Genomic DNA, 11,345 nt, shown 5'->3' with positions numbered 1-11,345 from the left:
TATGAATTAAGTTTTTTTTATCCTACATTCAACGTTTGATGTAGTACCTTATTGTTTACCCAAACGGTTCCACCTGATAATCCCCAATTATTATCTATTATTTTTCTGGAAGGTCGTGTCACCTCTTTTTTTCCCGTTTATTTGTGTATTAATGTCCCTTGTGGTATTTTTTTCTTCTTTCCTTTTAATATTAGAGGAACACAATTTTGTCTCTCGGTTTTCTTTTGCAAAAACTGAAAACCTCTTTCTTACACACAACGATCACTACGAAAAAGTGCAAATCGAACACACGGTTGATTTGATTACAGCCGATTTCATTGAGTGTGTAGGCAAAGCCTGAAAGGTAATATCTTTGATTAGCTTGCTTGTTAGCTGAACCGTGAGGGCATTGTTAGGTTAGGTAAACTACCCTCCTTTAAAAGTAGACTCGTCTGACAAATAACCAATTTATCTGTATGTTGGACTTCACGGTTCAGCCAACAAGCAAGCTAACTAAAGATACTACTTTTGCCTACACACTCAATGAAATCGGCTGTAGCATATATGCAGTAACGTTTCCTTTATTCTAATCAAGTTCTCATATTCATCGTCGTTCATAAGCGAAATGTCGCATTATACTCAAATCATATTCAAGCAATAATATCAGACTCAAAACTGAACTTGTAAATCAACGCAGAAACCAGAAAATTATAACAACTATTGTAGTCCCGTAGTTCATGAAGCAAGTTCTAGATTTGCACTTTTACACAGCGTGCATTTTATGTTGTTTTTGTTCCTTGTATAGTGGGGTGGTCTATCAAACGTTATAAACATTACTTCATTGATTTTTTAAATTGTAGATGAAAATGATGTTAGGAAGAATAAGAGCAACACCAGTGATCAATTTTGATACCAAAGATGGACGATAATAAATCTTTTGGTAGTGTTAATCAATTTGAAAGTGATTTTTTCCAAGGAAACTGTTTTGACGAATGGCAAAACCATTGTTTTTGATGGTGACTTTAATAAATCTTTTTTCGTAATTGTCATTTGTTATTTGGTTGCATTTTTTCTTTTCACATTCAGCATAAAAATAGTTGGCGGAATTGATTTTTTTCAGTGATTGAACTATCATTTACCTGTAAGAATCAGTTATACCACCTTCAGCTGTCCAATATTTTTAAGGAACAAGAGGGCTATTCTTAAAAATATTGGACAGCTAAAGGTAACATAATGGTTTCTTACAGGTAAATGATAGTCCAATCACTGAAATAAAGAACAGGTACAACAATAGAATGACGTCACAACAATGTTTTAATAGTTGAGACACCGATAACGCTTTACAAAGTCTAAATATCAACCGTAGTCTATTGAAAATTGTATGATTTGTGAAGTATACACAACATACTCGGGCGAAGTTGGTAAATGGCTGTAAACCGAAGGAAAATGTATAATAATTATCTTCAAATTGAAATTGTTTCGTTTGTCAAAGATTCTGGTACCGTTTTTTTTTTTTTTTTTATCTCTAGTAAAGAAGGATATATCACCATGATCACTGAAACAATGTCAGAATTATCAATGAAAAAATCCTTTTTTTTAGCCATGACGTTGTCAGTTATTTTTCTATTAAATGAGTTTGACTCCCTCTGGTATCGTTCGTCCCTCTTCCAGTTCGGTAGTTAACAATCGAGGAAAATAAGGAAGTTACAGTTAAGGTAACAATAATTAGAACACATCCATCGTCATCTGTGGAACAGATATTTCATTACGGCCAACAAACTCGTGATCGCAACCATACATTTGTGAAGTGATCATCTAAACGTTAACTTCGACCATTCTTTTTAATCAACAGTTTTGAAGTCAACTGATCAATGTAAAATGTATATCATACGCAGGTGCTACGCTTTACTGAAATGGAAAGTTCACAATTGGTACCGTTTTTATTTTTTTTCATCTCTAGTAAAGAAGGATATATCACTGAAACCAAGTCAGAGCAATTTGAATTATCAATGAAAAAATATCATCCATACAGTCTTGTGTAAATTTAACTGATTAAGCTTTTTTGACATAATTATTTTTTAAAAGAGTCTGAAGGCAATCCGATGAATATATGAAAATAAGAAAAGGTTGACAAGGAGGTGTGCACAGTTGATACCAATACAAACATATTCACCAAACTCCACGACAACGTAAATGATTGATCATAATGCTAGCTTATATTCGTTCTTCAGTATAAGCAGGGTTGGGATCTCACAAACATGTTTAACCCCGCCGCATTTTTGCACCTGTCCCAAGTTAGGAGCCTCTGGCCTTTGTTAGTCTTGTATTATTTTAACTTTTAGTTTCTTGTGTACAATTTGGAGTTTAGTATGGCGTTCATTATCACTGAACTAGTATATATTTGTTTAGGGGCCAGCTGAAGGACACCTTCGGGTGCGGGAATTTCTCGTTGCATTGAAGACCTGTTGGTGACCTTCTGCTGTTGTCTGCTCTGTGGTCGGGTTGTTGTCTCTTTCGCACATTCCCCATTTCCATTCTCAATTTTACCTGTAATATAAATAAAAAAACAAGTCAACAAGAACATGAAAATGACGAAAACAATTAGTTCCGATTAATAACACATCCTTCAAACGTAGACAATATGTTGTCAATTAAGAAATCAAACATATTGATAGAGTTATTTTTGTGAAACAAAGCAGCATCAATTCTATCAATTTGTCTTTCAATTTGGATTGTGGAATACTTGTGTAAAGGATTAATAGTCGATTGTTTCAATACCATATAAACAACAAAGAGACTAAGATAGTATGCATTCTAACCGATCTTTTGAATTTTTCAGTATCCAAATCTAATTCATGCTGCACCTAGAAAAGGTAGTCAATATAACATTAAAGTTCGTCTTTCGTTGCTGATAGAACGGATTTTAATAATTTAGAAAGTGGTTTTGCTGACCATTGTTATATTATAGTTCGTTTCTGTGTGTTACATTTCAATGTTGTGTTTCTGTTGTGCCGTAGTTCTTTTATATTTGATACGTTTCCCTCAGTTTACGTTTGTCAACAGGATTTGTTTTTTCTCTATCGATTTATGAATTTCAAACAGCGGTATACTACTGTTGCCTTTATGTGTTGAGCAGATCAAAGACCTAACGTTGTTTGTAATGTATGAGGACACATACGTAAAGTAAATATCTAATACAATGAAGGAAGGTCTGGTTCTTCATCTGCGTTTGAAATGCCAAAAAGAACATAGAACAGACCTATGCTTTTTCAAGACTTCTTCATCACAAAGTGTCGTGTGGTTATATATGGAGTTTCTAAGTAAATCGTCAATACCGAAAATGTTTATCAAGCATCTATCCCATCGAATTGGAGATAAAGGATACTACAGATACAGTTAAGTCGGCTTCATATCTTGACTTACATCTAGAAATTGACAATGAGGGTCGGTTGAAAACAAAACTTTACGACAAAAGAGATGATTTCAGCTTTCCAATTGTGAACTTTCCATTTCTAAGTAGCAACATTCCAGCAGCACCTGCATACGGGGTATATATCTCCCAATTGATACGATATTCCCGTGCTTGCATTTCCTATCATGATTTTCTTGATAGAGGGTTACTGCTCACAAGGAAGCTATTAAACCAAGAGTTCCAAATGGTGAAGTTGAAATCATCCCTTCGTAAATTTTACGGACGCCATCACGAGTTGGTTGACCGTTATGGAATAACCGTTTCACAAATGATATCGGATATGTTCCTTATGTCGTAACTACAATCCCCTTCCCTTTCATGAATGTGACCTACCGATTTAGACTATTTACCGGATTTGTAATCACATAAGCAACACGACGGGTGCCACATGTGGAACAGGATCTGCTTACCCTTCCGAAGCACCTGAGATCATCCCTAGTTTTTGGAGGGGTTCGTGTTGTTTATTCTTAAGTTTTCTATGTTGTGTCATGTGTACTATTGTTTTTCTGTTTGTCTTTTTCATTTTTAGCCATGGCGTTGTCAGTTTGGTTTAGATTTATGAGTTTGACTGTCCCTTTGGTATCTTTCGTCCCTCTTTTATGTGATGGAACTAACCTCCCCCTTTCCAAACAATAGTGCTTTATCTGCAGAGAAAATAGGGTATTTTCATTGAAGTATGCCAGATGCTTAGCACTTTTGGGTCATTGAATATGTAGCATTTAAATTCATAGTCAAATACAGTTTTTAATTATAATTTGTTCCAATGACCTTTCATCCTTAACCCATTCGGAAAGAGTATATATATATCTACGTCTTCATTTTTGTTTGACAATTTTTTTATTTCTGGAACAATACATTCCATAGGGATTCATTTGAATATTTTCGTTATATTGAATGATTTCTACTTGTTATGTTGATGATCAATTTATTATGTTTGAACAAATTAAATTAATCTACTGTTAATTTCGCAAAACCATTCGCAAATATATAAGCAAAACCATTATCAAAACGCGACTTTTAAGGTCAACAACTCCTTTGATTTGTCGATTTTCGATGTCAGACGTCTTTACTTATCGAACACAATGACGAAAAGCCAAACAGTCGTTTTAAAAAAACATAATCTACAAACTCAAATACTAAATCAGATGATCTAGAGAGGAAATCAGCTCATATGTTACATGTACCCTCGTCGTATACGATTCGGCACCATGACATTGTTTATTTAAAAGGTTATTATCTAACCCAAAGAAACCACATAACACGTCACCAACTAACTTGATTATATATTTCATTCTACAGTAAACTAGTCAACACTAAAATCTCCATCCGATACAAGGACGTATACTTTCCTGTTGTTTCATTCTGTAATTTGAATCCTGTCAGCTATTCAAAGATGGAAGAACAATATTCAAAGTGGAATGGACATGGAATGGAGAACTATTTGGGTAATGAATTGTTTTCAGAGCACCAAATCATAATAACAGAAATCGAAAAACGTTTTGATGACTCAACAGCCAGCCATGGCAAACGTAAAAAGGTAATAACTATTTCATATTTTACAAATTGTGACTTCGATGGAGAGAAGTCGAGATGTCAATAGCACTCATACCCCATCTTACTTTATCTACCTAAACGTATTCTTAAATGACATACTAGACTAGATTTGCAGCAATGGACTATTCGCGTATCAAACCAGTTTATAACTAAATGATCATATGTCTTAGACTAACGAATTAAGATATTAATTTATCCTTTGCCTACAAATGATAAGATTAAAGCATTTATGATAAATTTAAATCTGAATAGCGTTTCAGACGTACACAATTAACGAATTCTGATTAAGATTTGCGTCAACTAGGCATGCAATATTTTGAAAGACAACATTTGTATAGGAATATCTTCAGCACTCTTCAAATTATATTTACCTCTCTAATAAGAAAATAAACATTTGACTTAATTTATATAAAGGATGCACTAAGGTAAGGTTAATAAATGTGTGCCTGATTTTCGGACTTCATTGACTTTTTCCTACGATACACGGTATAAGGTTTTGCCTTATAACACCTATTTTTCATTTCATATAAGACTTCCAATGTTGAGTCCCAAACTTGAAGCCTAAATTGAGGCAGATTTTAGATTTCTTTTCTTTCGATTTTACACCCAAGTTCTACCAATGCAAATTTAATATAAAGTTTTTTTTACTAGTTTAGAAATTTAATAACTCCAGAGGGAGCTTCATAACCTAGCAATAGTGTTAACGTATTTTGTTCTTTAACTAATGCTCTTCCAACTTGAAGTATCAATTTTAATTCTAGATAGTTTAACTTTCACTTAAAAGGGGCTTCAGTTATACTAGTTTGTCACATTCAAGACCATGTATAATGTATTTCATTTCAATTGTTAATATCGAACTGTATAGAAAAAAAGTAAAATCACAAAAATACTGAACCCCGAGAAAAAATTCAAAACGGAAAGTCCCTAATCAAATGTCAAAATCAAATAATAAAACACATCAAACAAATGGAAAACAACTGTCATATTCCTGACTTGGTACAGGCATTTTCAAATTTAGATTGAACGTGGTTTTATAAAGCTAAACCTCTCACTTGTATGCATGACGGTCGCATCAAATGTCGTTATATATACAACGATGCATTAACAAAACAGACATAACAGGTAAATTGGTCAAAATATGGGTACAGCATTCATCACTGTGTCACAATATCAAACTAAACAAAATATTTAACAAAAAAGTTTCTTATCAATTTAAAAACCACATTCATTGCTTTGCGCGTTTGGCGTAAAAAAAAAAGGAAAACGTCAGAAAAAAGTGCTTCGAACGCCTGAAATTTATAACGTGTATTTCAATTGTTTTTTTGTTGTTTTTTTTCCATTATTATTTTTTGGCGCTGATGTAGCATTCCATTTTGAAATTTTAATGAACATTACCACAATCAATCTCAATATTTATTTTCATTTATACGTTTCTTTTAGAGGGACATTCGTGCAGCAGTTGAAGATAATCAGGGTAAATATATCTTAACAAAAATGTATCTTGAAAAAAAACTCTATTGCTATTAATAATGAGAGGAGAAAGACATATATTTAAACTTGAATTATCTTTGTTTTTTGTTTTGATTTTGTATATAATTGTAATATTTCTAGTTCCTTGATTCTAGTTGATTATCTGCTTCTTCGGTAAAATATGTATAAAGTGCTACACAGTAATGTATATTGACAATTTTAATATGTTATACTATGCATTTTAAGAAATTATATATTCTTTTCTATTTTGTAACCTTAATAAAACGTAATCAAAATAATTGAATTTGTAAAACATCTATTTATCTATCCGTAACTATTCATGCTTTCAGTTCCTAATGTTGCAATTCAGAGTACATTTTACACAGTTCACTTGAAGGGAACGATAACACTAGAATGTGATGTGACCGGCAATCATCCAGCCTTTTCTATAAACTGGCAGAGGGAAGTAGGTGATACCTCCATGGATTTAACTAGTGACAGTGAAAACAAGTACAATGGGTCTACACCCGACAATCCGTCACTTACAATTTTAAATGCCGAACAGAGTGATCGTGGAGTCTACAGATGTACGGCTGAAAATGAATACGGCATTGTTAAGAGTCCCAGAATATACTTAAAACTTGTCGTTGGTAGGTATATATTTCTAATCGCTTCCGCTGCAGTACAGCTGGCAAAATAAACGATTGTTGCGTCCGATATTTGCGTAACAATGATGGTTGGTTAGCAAGATGCATTTGAATTCTCAAAACCACAGTTTAATCTTACGAATCGACAGAAAAAGTGTAGTTATATTTAAATTTTTGATCTAATTAATAAACCACATCATATGAAAGTTGTAGAGGATATACTATAGATCTCCGTTTAGTCAAACTGTCTGTCTGTCATCTCCTTTATTGCTGTATTATAAGGTAGCACTCCACAGTTAGGTGTGTAGTTTCCATTTTGGCTTCTGTGGATTTTCAAATATAAGAGCTAATGTGCAATAAAATTAATTTTTGGATAGCTGAGTATTAAAATAGACTTTGTATTGGGTTTATATGAACATCAAGATTATGTATGTATGTAATATAGGCTGTTTTCTGTATGACAGTCTGTATTTCTATGTCCATACCATACATTGGTCCGGCAATTATTGTAATGTTTTTTCCAACTTTTTGTCGCACGAACTTTGTGATTAGATTTTACGAAAAAATGAGACGAAAGACACCCATTTTTTATTTGATCATTAGCATAATTAGGAAGATTAATGTAAACAGTTTCTAAAAAGGTATCACTCAATGGCATTGGAATTTTAGTTTAATTCAAATTTTGTGGGGATATGTGACATGTTCACCCCCTTTTTGCAATATTTTATTGTAAATAAATGCAGAATGTTGCCATGGATATACAAAAAAGGAATTAATTTTCACCCTTTTAAGTTTTGAAAATCAAATCAATGGAAGATACAGATTACATACAAATGCACATGTACAACACAAACAGTTAGGTTAATGTATTGGAAATCCAGGAATAAGAGATGATAAAACATTTTGTGGCCCATTTTTAGTTTTATTTTCTTACTGTGGAGTTCTACTTAAACGTTTTACGTTTTTGTAGGAAACTCCGCAAAGTGTAACAAATGTCTCAACTTATCATAACCACGGATGAGTCTTGTCATATTTTTTTCGGAAGAGGGACTTTTAAATTATACAGTTGTAACATATTCACAGTGATGGCGCTCTCGTTTCTAAAAAAATATATATTCATTTTTCAAAAACGGTTTCGATTGTTCGAAACAGTGGGTGATAATTGAAAACTAAAAATTTAAAATGGAGACCTATTTTTTTAAGGGATACTTGAAAAACGGGATTTATGAAATGATTTGTTAAATCACTAAAGCTTTTTTTATGACTTTTGGTAGTAAAGCCTTAATTTCTTGAATAATATAACTTTTAATAAACAATATTTGTGTCGAACATACACATATTATCAATGATATTGCATGTCATTATAAACAGTACACAGTCTGTTGGCTCAGAAGAGACATGTAACATAACAGTGGCATCGATCCAATTCTTGTAAATCCAAATCAACAATATTAAAAGAATAATATATTTATAGAAAATGAACGTATCACTGATAGTTCATGTCATTTAAAAAGTGATGGCTAAAAGGCTGGTGGCGTAGAAAAGAAACGTCAACAAGTTGTGGTTATAAAACCAAAACAATAATAATCGGTTAACAGTCTATGTAACAGTCTCGATATGGAACATCAGTACGACTACGGATATGTTTACTTGTTCTCATCATCATCTTTTCTTTGATGATTGCACCTTCATGGATAATTCCACACCTAGCCACTAAGGAGGCATAAGAACACTCCTTGTTTTGTTACCAATGGAAATTTTTATTTGTTTATATTGCGGAATTCATTTAATTCAAAATATTGGTCTGTAGCTTTAATAGGAGTCTCAGTGACTGAATGATCCGGAAAGTTCTTTTTCAGAGTTGATGAGTTTATTTTCAATGTTTAATAGCCGCTAGTCAATAGTCTGAAGGAAAGAGTCTTTTACACTGTGCTGGATGCTTAATTACGTATCTTAAAATAAAATTGAGGAGGAAATGGTGAATATGTCAAAGCGACAACCACCCGACCATAGAGCAAACAACAGCCGAAGGCAACCAATGGGTCTTCAATGTAGCGAGAATTCCCGCACCCGTAGGTGTCCTTCAGCTGGCCCCTAAAATATGCATAATAGTACAGTGATAATGGACGTCATACTAAACTCCGAATTATACACAAGAAACTTAGTATGATATGAATGTTGACATTATATTTAAAGCCTCCTTCATCTTTGATAGTTCCCTTTAAAGCGACACCCAGAAAAGTGCTTCAAACACAAGTAGTTTATAACGTGTTATTTTTTATATTTTACATTTTAAAAAAAATTGACAAGTGGCTTTGTAGATAATAAATCAAAATTTTTAAATATCACCAATTTTAATGATTTTTTTTGTATCTGCAGTGGACTTAGATGTTGATCCCATCTTGAGAGCAAGCGGGGCATTCAGACTGTTGATGAGTAGTTTTGGTAGTGAGGGCAATTTTGAAAATGAAACAGAGCAGGCAATTAAAGCATTGTCTGCGGATTATTCCGACTTTGTTATCTACTGCAATTTTGAGGGACGTCAATGTAATGAAAGGTATGCTATGTTTCTTCAAGTGGTTCTAGTTTTCTACTATGCAATTGGTCACATATATAGCATATTACGTACTTTTGTTTTCCTGAAGAAAAGGTAACTGTAAGGGTATAATTTCAACAGAAAAAAACATAGACATAAAATGGTTTAGTGAATTAAAACTACTTGTACATTATTTTGTTAAATATTGCACAGTTGTCAATTGTAGTTATGGCGATATACTGTATTATATTTGTTGAATTTCCATGTTAACATAGCATTTTGTAAAATATTATCATTTACTGAGAGTATCCATATGTTGTGCAGTATGATCGGTGTTGGGTGGGGTTAGGGTGTTGAGGGGAGAAGTCGACAAAAAAAATTGTCAGGTCAAACACATAAGTGTAAAATATCTAGAAAATACAAGTGCGTCTGCAAATTTTACGATTAAATATTTCTTAAATATAACTAGATATATTCATAGGCTAGTATGTAGTTGTCTTGCACTAAACATGACGTGTGAAGATTTTAATTTCTTAAATAGTTTTTTATTCTACACTTATATTTTGTCAAAGTAAAATTGCCAAAAAATAAAATTACAACATGACATTTTTCATATCACAGACGGCTGATAATACATCTGATATGAAAACAGATATGTCATATTTTGATCTGTTCCAATTAATTAGATTTCTTTAAGAGAAAAAAAAGTCGCAGACATTGTTGTCATCAAATAAGTGCTGATACTTCATGTACTTCAGTGGGTTGTCAGTTCATGCGTGTAATCATGCTGTATTTCTGCCACGTGGTGTTGCCATTTTCGCGCACTATATATTTTAAAATTGCCATAAAAGCAGGAGGTTTGTCTAGCCATAAAAACAGTTCTCATCCACCATTGTCTTCTTAAAATTTCCTGTACCAAGTCAGGAATGTGTCACTTGTTAAATAGTTCGTTTCTATGTATGTGTTTTTGTTCATTTTAGTTGTCCTCTTATAGTTGACGTGTTTCCTTCGGTTTTAGTTTGTAACCCGGATTTGTTTTTTTTTTTATCGATTGATGACTTTGGAACACCTGTATGCTACTAACGCCTTCATATGCTCTTAGAAAAAATGAAAAAGATCTGGAACCAACTAAACAAAGGAAAGATAGTATAGTTTTGGATTGAGAACTATTTGTTATCTCTCAAATTAACCGCTTAACTAGTTCATGTAGGTGTTAGGTTTTAAAATAAACTTATTTTATTTCAGCGTATTTGTTCCATTTTTTGACAAGTACTATGGTATGTGCTACAGATTCCCACCGGAACCAATGATCACGAAACGTGCAGGGCCACTATTTGGTAAATATGTTTTTTTGTAACATATCTAACACAGTCTTAATAAAAAAAGAAAAATCCAGACGACAAAAAGACAATATTTTTTATATTTTTTTTATTCATATTATTGTGGCCATACAAGCACTCCTGGCAAGATCTGAATAACTTGTTTATATTTAATTACTTTTAGTTGGTGTAAAATTGTAGTGACATGTTTTTGAATTGTAATTCAAAAAAGAATGGTATAGAAAATTATCTGAAGCTACAAATTGATTTTTTTAATATAATTTTAGCTTTACAGCTGATAATCAATGTAAATCAGAGCGATTACGTTCCATTCATAGCTTCAGAAGCTGGAATAAGATTGTCGATTC

The sequence above is a fragment of the Mytilus edulis genome, chromosome 10 (assembly GCF_963676685.1).
Source record: "Mytilus edulis chromosome 10, xbMytEdul2.2, whole genome shotgun sequence".
NCBI classification, from domain to species: Eukaryota; Metazoa; Mollusca; class Bivalvia; order Mytilida; family Mytilidae; genus Mytilus; species Mytilus edulis.
The sequence above is the reverse complement of the archived record's forward strand: the minus strand, read 5'-3'. Positions refer to the sequence as shown.